Below are 9,301 nucleotides of genomic sequence, written 5' to 3' on the forward strand. Positions count from 1 at the left end.
ATCTTGGGCACACACGCACACGCGCCCGGCGTGAGTTTTAAGCCACCGGGTCCGGGACGCGAATCGCAGTCTAGGTGGGAGTCCAGCGACATAGCCATTACGCCAACTGCTGGTCCTGACCTTTGACTACTTTTGAAGCTAGTGATCACCTCTAACTCTTTGGTTGGGAAAAGTATTTGGGAATGGTTGGAATAGGACAGAACTTATTCACCTGGATTCAATGGAGTGTAATACTTGATTAGGAGCTCAGATGTGTGCCCAGATCTGAAATTCAGGTCGGAAGTTCCTGGGTTTGTACTACATTCAGGAAATACTCCAAGGCCAGATTCCACAGTGAAATCATATAAACTTTCTTCCTGACAGTATGACAGAGGTGAGGCAAGCACAACCACACCTTGAGAGTTTACGATCTCTCTCAAACCTTAGTCTCTATGGAACTAAGAGGAAAAGAGAGAGAAATAGTGAGATGCTCATATTAAATTATCTTTCATAATGTTTTGCATTGTATAATTGTTTTTACTGTTAAAAGGAATTTTTGTGTTTTATTAGCTATTTATAGTAACTGTGAGGTAAGCAATACAGGTAATTTGGGCTCCAATTTATAGGTGAGGAAATTGAGGTTGAGATAATGACTGTATCCCCTCTAGAATAAATTGCTGGGACCAGCAGTTGACTAATGGCTATGTCGCTGGGCTCCCATGTAGTCCGCCATGGTTCAAGTCCCGGAACCGGTGGCTTAAACTCATGTCGGGTGCGTGTGCGTGTGTGCCCAAGATCCCAAGAAGAGAATGGAGAAGAAATTGTGGCATGGCCATGCCCCCTGGGGGGTGATTTCTCACTTTCTGTCTCTCTGCCTCTCTCTTTCTGCCACATGCCCTATGGCAAAAACCTCTCCAAAAAAAAAAAAAAAAAAGGAATAAATTGCTAATAAATCACCAATTTTTTCTCCATTTTCCTCTCTGAATTTTGGGTATGCACATGTGCCCAGCATGAGTTTTAAGCTGCCAGGTCCAGAACTCGAACCATGGTCAACTATGTGGGGACTTCAACAAGTTTGTGATAAAATGGAATTAAAGGGGGTTGCCAAGTGGTATGGTGGTTAAGGGCGCTGGACTCCCACATGGTTGACCATGGTTTGAGTTCCAGACCTCGAGGCTTGCTTTCTCACTTTCCCTCTCTTGCTTTGTGTCATTCTGTCCCTCTCTGGTCAAATTAAAAAAATAAATAAATAAATAAAGTTAAATAAAATAATTCTTTTGGGGGAAAAGGTGGTTTCTCCAGTTACATGAAGGCCATAGACAAATCCTCTCTACTATAGTAAACAACAAAGTGAGTACCATCGCCTTCTCAAAAAAACTCACCAAAAAAAAAAAAAAGGAATAAATTGCTAATAAAAAATGTAACCACGAGTATACATATTTTGTTTGTTTTGAATCCTGGTGTTTCCATCTTTTCTATGCTGCTTCATAAATTTTGTATTAATTTAAGTGTCTTTAAACATATAATTTTTTTTTTTTTGAAAAATGCCTTCTTAGTTCTTAAAGCCAAAAGATACTCAAAAGAGATTATTTGGTTATCTCTCCTCCCCTATGTGTTAGTCAGACTCTTTAAATCATTCAAGACAGTTAAGAAAATCTCTTATTTTTAAATACCTCAAGAGACAAAGATTCCTCAACCCCTATGGGTAACTTTTCCTGATGTTTAACATTTCTCAAAGTCAGGAAATTCTTTCTTGTGTCCTAAATCCCTAATGCTGTAGCTTGAACCTATTTCCTCCCGGTTGGTCTTTGGTGGAGATGCTGAACAGCTGGCTGTGTTCCTCAACATGAGAGATTATTTCAAAGAGAAAGAGAAGGGGCTGTTAAAGCGCTCCTCAGTCTTTTCTCCCACACGTTCAACAGTCCCTATTCCTTTCACTATTTCTCACAGGTCTCATTTTCTAGCCTTTTAATCATCGCTCTGTCTTCTCCCACATAATTCAAAGTTTCTTTCGAGATACTGGGCTGAGGGAGTGGAGGGCCTTTGTTCTTGAGTGGAGAATTCTGGAATGGGGAGGGGGGTTTATTTTTGGCTAGAGCGTTCTGGAAAGCAGAGAGAGCTTTATTCTTGGGTAGAAGATTCTGCAAAGGGGGAGTAAACCATGGAACCTCATTAGGACTAGCCAGCACCCGCTCCTCACCCTGAATACTGATGATGTTCTTGTGCTGTCCTCAGAAATCTAACAATCTCAAGGAATTGGATTAGATAATTAAACGCCAAGACGCCTTCTGAATAACAACAGGGTATTTGGTAAAAGATTTATTGTCCATTTCTATTTGTATACAGTGTACCCATTTCTTTGGGCTGAGAAAGATTCCAAAACTATCTCAAAAAGCTATCTGAAAATGACTCACTGGAGAATTTCTTTTCTTTTTTTATTTTGTAGAGGCTTTTTCCTATAGGGCGTGTGTGCTCGCCAGAAAGAGAGACAAAGAGACAGAAAGCGAGAAATCACCCCCCAGGGGGGCTGGCCATGCCGCAATCCCTTCTCCTCCATTCTCCTCTCAGGATCTTGGGCACACATGCACACGCACCCAATGTGAGTTTAAGCCACCGGATCCGGGACTCGAACCACTGTTGACTACATGGTAGTCCAGTGACATAGCCATTATGCTAACTGCTGGTCCTGCTCACTGGAGAATTTCTTGAGAGTAGGAGATTCCAGAACACCATTCATTATTTACCATTTCACACGTTTCTCACATTGTTACTGTATTACAAAGCAAATCCACAAAGGCACGTCTTTATAGAGTACCATCATTTTTCTGCTGCATTTTATGTATTTAGCCATCGACTTTGTAGGTAATTATTATAAAATTCACATAGTGAATTGGACCAAGATGTCATGCCGCTTTAAATAAAAGAACAAAAACTATGGGATAACTTTGAACTTGAGACCAATTCATGTTCATGTTGAATTCCTTGAGAAATAGCTACAGGTGTTCCTTGAATGAGGTCAAAGTATCACATGAAGAATGCGATGATGGGAATGAATCCATTAAGGGACATTCCTAAGCATTCTATGCATCTGTTACACATCTAGGGTTGGCTGGGTAAGTAGCCACTTTAACTATGATGGGGTTCAAATTGGCACCTGCCAATACCTAAAGACTGAAGACCATTGACACAGTGTTTGGGGTAAGATAATTGAAGAAAAATAAACGGGCTGCAGAAGGTAGAGGTGCCTACGACTGATGGCAGCTGGCCTCATTATGTGGTGGCAATTTACACCATCATGTCCCCCAGCACAACCTTCTTTATATAACCATATTTAGTTAAATACAGTTAACAAAAGCCTTTTGAAAAGGAGAAGTAATGTGTGTAATATAGGATTGTAATTTTTATTATAAAAAGGTGTTGATTAGGAAGATAAAATGAAGATTAAAAATTATTCAGTCACAAGGTCACTCAAGTGACTTTTCTCTAAACAGGAAACAATTACTTCATTTATCTTCTTCTTTAGGGCCAAATGATCCTCTTCACACAATGTCATCTCATTTCAATTGGTGTTCTGGTTTCTCCCAAGGGGATTCAATAAGTAGTAAGGTCCTAAGGTTGATCTTAACACCCTGAATTTTTTTTTTTTTTAGAAATTATTTTTTTAAAAAATTTAAATTAAATTAGATTTATTATTATTATTATTATTTTAATTTGACCAGAGAATGACCGAGGTAGTGGTGGAGAGTGGTGGGAGGGGTACTGAGAAAGCAAGCTGCCAGATCTGGGACACAACTGGTCAAAATCATATTTCCTGCCCTTGACCAAGACTAACTGTAGGGACCCAGGCTGTGAGAGCTGGGCCTCATCAATTCTTCCAGACATCAACTTCTTTATACTGCTAATAGGGCCCTGCCTAGCACTCTGTGCAAGGCAGTTTCCAAGCTAACTACCATGGTGACTTATCTAAATTAGCTAACTTGTCAAAACCTTAGTCTTCCCCTCTGTTAAAGCCAGAGTTGAGAATGGTCTACATACAGACATAGGCCACTTTCCCTAGAGAATAGAAATGAGGGCAGAAAACCTGGCAGAGACTAAGGAGCGCAGTCTCACTCTGTATTGTGTATTACCCTGTGGCCTACAGCAAATGTTCCTGATGCAGGCTGAACATGGGATAATTTGCAAATTTACATGAATTACCTGGACCACAGGTAACCACAGGTCTAGACCACAATCACTAGAAATGGCAAAGGAGAGTCTCTTGCAGCCAAAGCTGAGAACTACATAATGGGACAAATGCTGTCAAGGGGATTGCTCAGGAAGATCCAGAAATTAAAAGTTAGAAGTAGAAATAGCCTTTAGGCATTGGAGATTGAAAGAAATAACTAGGCTCTTTGCCCTCCCTATCTTCTATTCTCATTTCATGTTGTCTCCCTCCCTCCCTCTCTCCTTTGTTTTCTTCCTTCCTTCCCACTCTTCTTTTTTCCTTCTTTCCTCACCCTAAGACATGCAGGAAGTGATGGGAAGTTCGGTGTGGGATAAGTCTATGTGATAACAGTACCATCTCCTGGTCAAAACTTTTGGATGGATAGAGGTCAGATGACTGATTAAACAGGTGCTCAAATAACAATATTAAGCTTCAATGTCCACTCCCAATTTTACTGTTCCTGGGATAATTTCCCTGGCTCTTCCAGTTAGAATTTATCTCCTTCTCTTCTGGTCTCCCCTAACACTTGGGCTGTGGTTTTATTCTCTTCTGACTCACTCTACATGTCTATTCTAGTGAGTTAACTGAAGCTTCTTATCTCTGTTCTTCCCCAACCCCCAATCTGACTTGGTCAGGTAAGAAACCTGGGAATTACTGAAAAGTGAATCAAAATAATACAAATATATCAGATAGATTAAATAGGGTATTCCACACACACACACACACACACACACACACACACACAAAGATAGTTGTGACAAAATTTTTAATTTTCCAAATCTTTAAGTGAAGAAATCAGCCCTAAGATGAAAAGAAATGTCTCAATCACTTGGGCTTTTTCAGTGCCTGAGACACCACCCAAAATAGACACCATGACTTTAGTGAAGATTAAGAAGTCAAGTCTGGGGTCTGGCTGTTCATGTTTGAATTCTAATTTAACCAGTAACTACCATGGTGACTTGCCCAAATTAGCTAACTTTCACAAGTCTTAGTCTTCCCCTCTACTAAAGGATCTAATAAAAATGCCATAGTTGTAAAACAAGATGAGGCACTCCATGCACATTTCAAGTAAAGAAGTAAAGACTCAATAAGGACTTGCTATTATGTCTAGATGTCTGAGCAAATGAGACTGTATCAGTCTGGACCATGGCTTCATTTCTACCACCCCTCTCTGGTAGTGTGAGTGAAAATGTCATTGTCTTCTGAGAATCAATAGCTTTCTTGTTCTCATTTGTTCAGTTTTTTGCTTCTTTGTTTGTTGTTTGTTTCCAAGAGACAGAATGGGAGAGAGAGAGAGAGAGAGAGAGAGAGAGAGAGAGGAAGAGAAGAGAAGAGAAGAGAAGAGAAGTACCCTTGACAGTCTTGTCATGCCACATTTCACTTTCTCCTGTCCTCCAGCTTGTCAGGATCTTAGGTGCCCAAACAAGTGCCTGGCATATTTTCAAGCTGACCAGGGTATCTGAAACCATGGTGGGCCATGCAGCTTCTAGCACAGCAATTCAGTATGCTACTGACTACATGATTAGATTGGGCCTATTCATTGTCTTTTAGGAGGTGGCCTTACCTCAAACAATTTCTTTAGTTATGAACCATTTCTGCTTATAAACGCTGTATATGATTTCATCATTTAAGGATATATGGTTAGCCCTTTCTATCTGTAGATTATGTTTTCATAGATTCAATCAACTACAAATGGAATATCCTCCATATCTGGTTTGGATACAAGAGCTGAGTGTGAAAGACATGAGTGTCCATGGATTTTGGTATTTGCAGGGAGGTGGGGAGGTTGTCCTGGAACCAATCCTTTGCAGATACTGAGGGACAATTGTATTCTGTTTTTATCTTAATTCACCTGACTAAAAACATTACAGCATGGAGAAGAGCATACATAGAATGGCTTACTCTGGACCTCATATAACCCTGGTGGACTACCCCTGGTGGTCAGATTGGCTTACAAGTTCTAGCACATGGCACCACATATTTATTTTTTCCTATAGTATTGAGTTTATTCTTACTATGACAAGTACTCCCAAATTGCTAGTAGGCAGTTTTGATGATTGAGAACGAAGGGTAATGAGCCATCCACTTAGAGAAGGTAGTACTAAGCCATCTGATGGGGGGGGAAGGGGACATGATACTAAGACATCTGATTTGGGATAATGAAGTACTCAACCAGCTATTGGAGTAAAAGTTGGTTCCAAACTGTATATCCCTACAGAAATTACCCTAAATGACGCATGTCTTTTTTCACTTCTTCAGAGAAACCAATGTAGTCTTTCTCATCTAAAGGTAAGAGATAGCTAAGAACGTATTGGATCTTTGATTCTTTTCTCTCGTATATCTGTGATAAAAGCAAGAATAATATCCCTGGGGGTTAGGGCTCACGAAGTACTGGAGTTTAGGAGCAAATCTCTTTTTGTAATTTTCTTCACCAGGCACTTCCAGAGGAAAAGCATTTATTCTTGGAACCAGTGAAAAACTTGTTTGGGTTTGACCTGCTTAATTCTTTCAGAGTTAAACTAGATGTGAATAAAGGAGCTTTTAAAGCAGATCCAGGCTGTATCAGGAAACCAGAGCTCATTAAAGTAAAAGAAGTCCTGGACAAAATTCCCTCCCACCACCCTTTTTAAAGCACCCCATTTTAAAGATACTAAGAAAGGGATTTTTCCGTATAACTTTCACCCTCACTAGGGAATAAAGGGCACAGAAGATTAAATCTTTTTGAATAGCAAAAACATTTAAATACAGTATCTTGAACACAAATTCTTTATTTCTTCCCCTTTTTGGTCTAACAGTGACTTTGAAACCCCTTTTAATGGAGTGGGAAAGGCATAGAGAAGAAAAGAAAAACACTGTTTGTTACTACTGGGATACCATTAGGAGTTCATTTGCTTCCCTCAAAATTACACATAATTTCCACTTAGTGACACCCCCTCTTTCTCTATGGTAGCTTTTACTTAATCTCATTGCTTTTCTGTCATTTCGATATGTTTATACAAGCCTGTACACAGAAGTTTCCAATCTTATTGTGAATGAATTTTCCGAACCCTCAGAGCTCACTGTTCTCCTTTCCATATTTGCTAATTAATTTATCCCAGAGATTAAGTCCCAAGAGTAAGGGTATGTTTTCTGTACATTTTAACAGAATTAAGAATAAATGCACACACAAATTTTTCAAAGTGCTATTTTTTGTTTGTTTGTTTTTAGAGAGATTTTTAGTACAGGGTACATGCATTGCCAGAGAGACAGAGAGACAGAAAATGAGAAATCACCCCCTTGGGGGGATGACCACACCATAATCCCTTCTCCTTCATTCTTCTCTCAGGATTTTGGGCACATATGCACATGTGCCCAGCATGAGTTTTAAGTCACTGGGTCTGGGACTTGAACTGCAGTTGACTGCATAGGAGTCCAGTGACACAACCATTATGCCATTAAGATTATATGCTAACCAGACTTATGAAAAGAGCAAGGAATTTAGACTCAGGGACATAGAGATTTGAAATTTGTATTATGATCTTATGTAAACAGCTTTATCTTTCAAAGCTCAGTTTTCCCATCTGTAATTTGGAAATAATGCTACCGATGTATTAATCCGAATTTTTGTTTTTATCTGTCTTCCTCCTGTGTCATCTTCTTATTTGGTTGTGCGAAAACTACTGTTCTTCTAGGTATCTTGATCCTCTTCCATGCAGATAAAAGGAAGATGGCAGGTAACAGGCAAAAGTCATGTCTAAGCTGAATCTGTTCTCTCTTGGTCAGAAAAACAATGGCTCTTCTGAGAGTCTTCCCAGTAGATTTGAACTTACTACTCACTGGCTCAAGTTATGTCATATGGTCTCTCATAGATGCAAGGAAGCCTAGGAAAGCAAATGTGTTTATGTGGCACATTGTCAGTCTGAACAAAAGCAGGCTGCTGTTAGCGTGTAGGACAAAGGGCAGAATGGATCCTAGAGGCCATGTCAGTGCTTACATCAATCTACTTCATAGCATCATTGTGAAGATTAAGTGAGACCTTTCTTTAGGTGCCTAACACGTCTATGGTACTCAGTAATGGGTCCATTCCCAACATGATTTCAGCGGGTCCATGTCTCTCACATGGATATGTGTGTAAAAATCCAACACATACTGATGGATTCCACAGAGAACTCTGACACCTTCCATCAACACTCTTTTTTGGGAGAGGTTTTTGCTATAGGGTGTGTGCACTCGCCAGAAAGACAGAGAGAGACATAGAGAGAGAAAGTGAGAAATCATCTCCCAGAGGGAATAGACATGCCACAGTCCCGTCTCCTCCATTCTCCTCTGAGGATCTTGGGCACGCACACACACGTGCCTGGCAGGAGTTTAAGCCACCGGGTCTGGGACTCAAACCACGGTCGACTACATGGGAGTCCAGCGACATAGCCATTACAGTAACTGCTGGTCCCCCGTCAACACTCTTGACCTCTATTCCCAGGCTAGAGGAGACTCATGTTTGGAATGGTTAAGCCTCTCTCCTCAGGACACTCCCATGAGTATAGAAATGGTAGATTTGCCAAGATTCGCTGGCTTCAGAGTCCTACATCATCCTCTGGGCCCACCTACATCTGAATATAATAATATGTTGATAAAATACCTTGTCAAGCTCCACAGCAGTTCTCTGCCACACAGTCTCATTACAGTCCTGCTTCATAATTAAAAATGAAAGAACACAAGCCCGCTGGACTTGTCGTTAGCATGTGGTGTGGCTGCCACGGAAGGAACGTCGCATTTGATTTCTGAGCCTGGCCCCATATGCAGGTAGGGGCCTGGGGCCTTTGTTCAGTGTGGTGAGTCAGCCTCCTCCAATTTCTTATCAACCAAATGTGTGTGCATGAAATACTGTTTTCTGCTTTCACTAGCGAGGTATAGGATAGGTAGCCTTGTGATAGAATGAATGGGGAGAGGTCTTTTTCCTTGTGAGCAAAGAGTGAGCTGGAAAGGATACTAAAATAGAATCATATTCTAGGAACAATGCAGTCTTTCAAATATTCCCTAGAAATTCGTATGGGGGATCCCTATTCAGAATATCGCATAGTTTATGTTTCTGATGTGTTCAGAGAGTGGAGACAGAGCAGAAAAACATATATATATATA

This window comes from Tupaia chinensis, unplaced genomic scaffold (genome assembly GCF_000334495.1).
Source record: "Tupaia chinensis unplaced genomic scaffold, TupChi_1.0 Scaffold000076_1, whole genome shotgun sequence".
Classification (NCBI taxonomy): domain Eukaryota; kingdom Metazoa; phylum Chordata; class Mammalia; order Scandentia; family Tupaiidae; genus Tupaia; species Tupaia belangeri.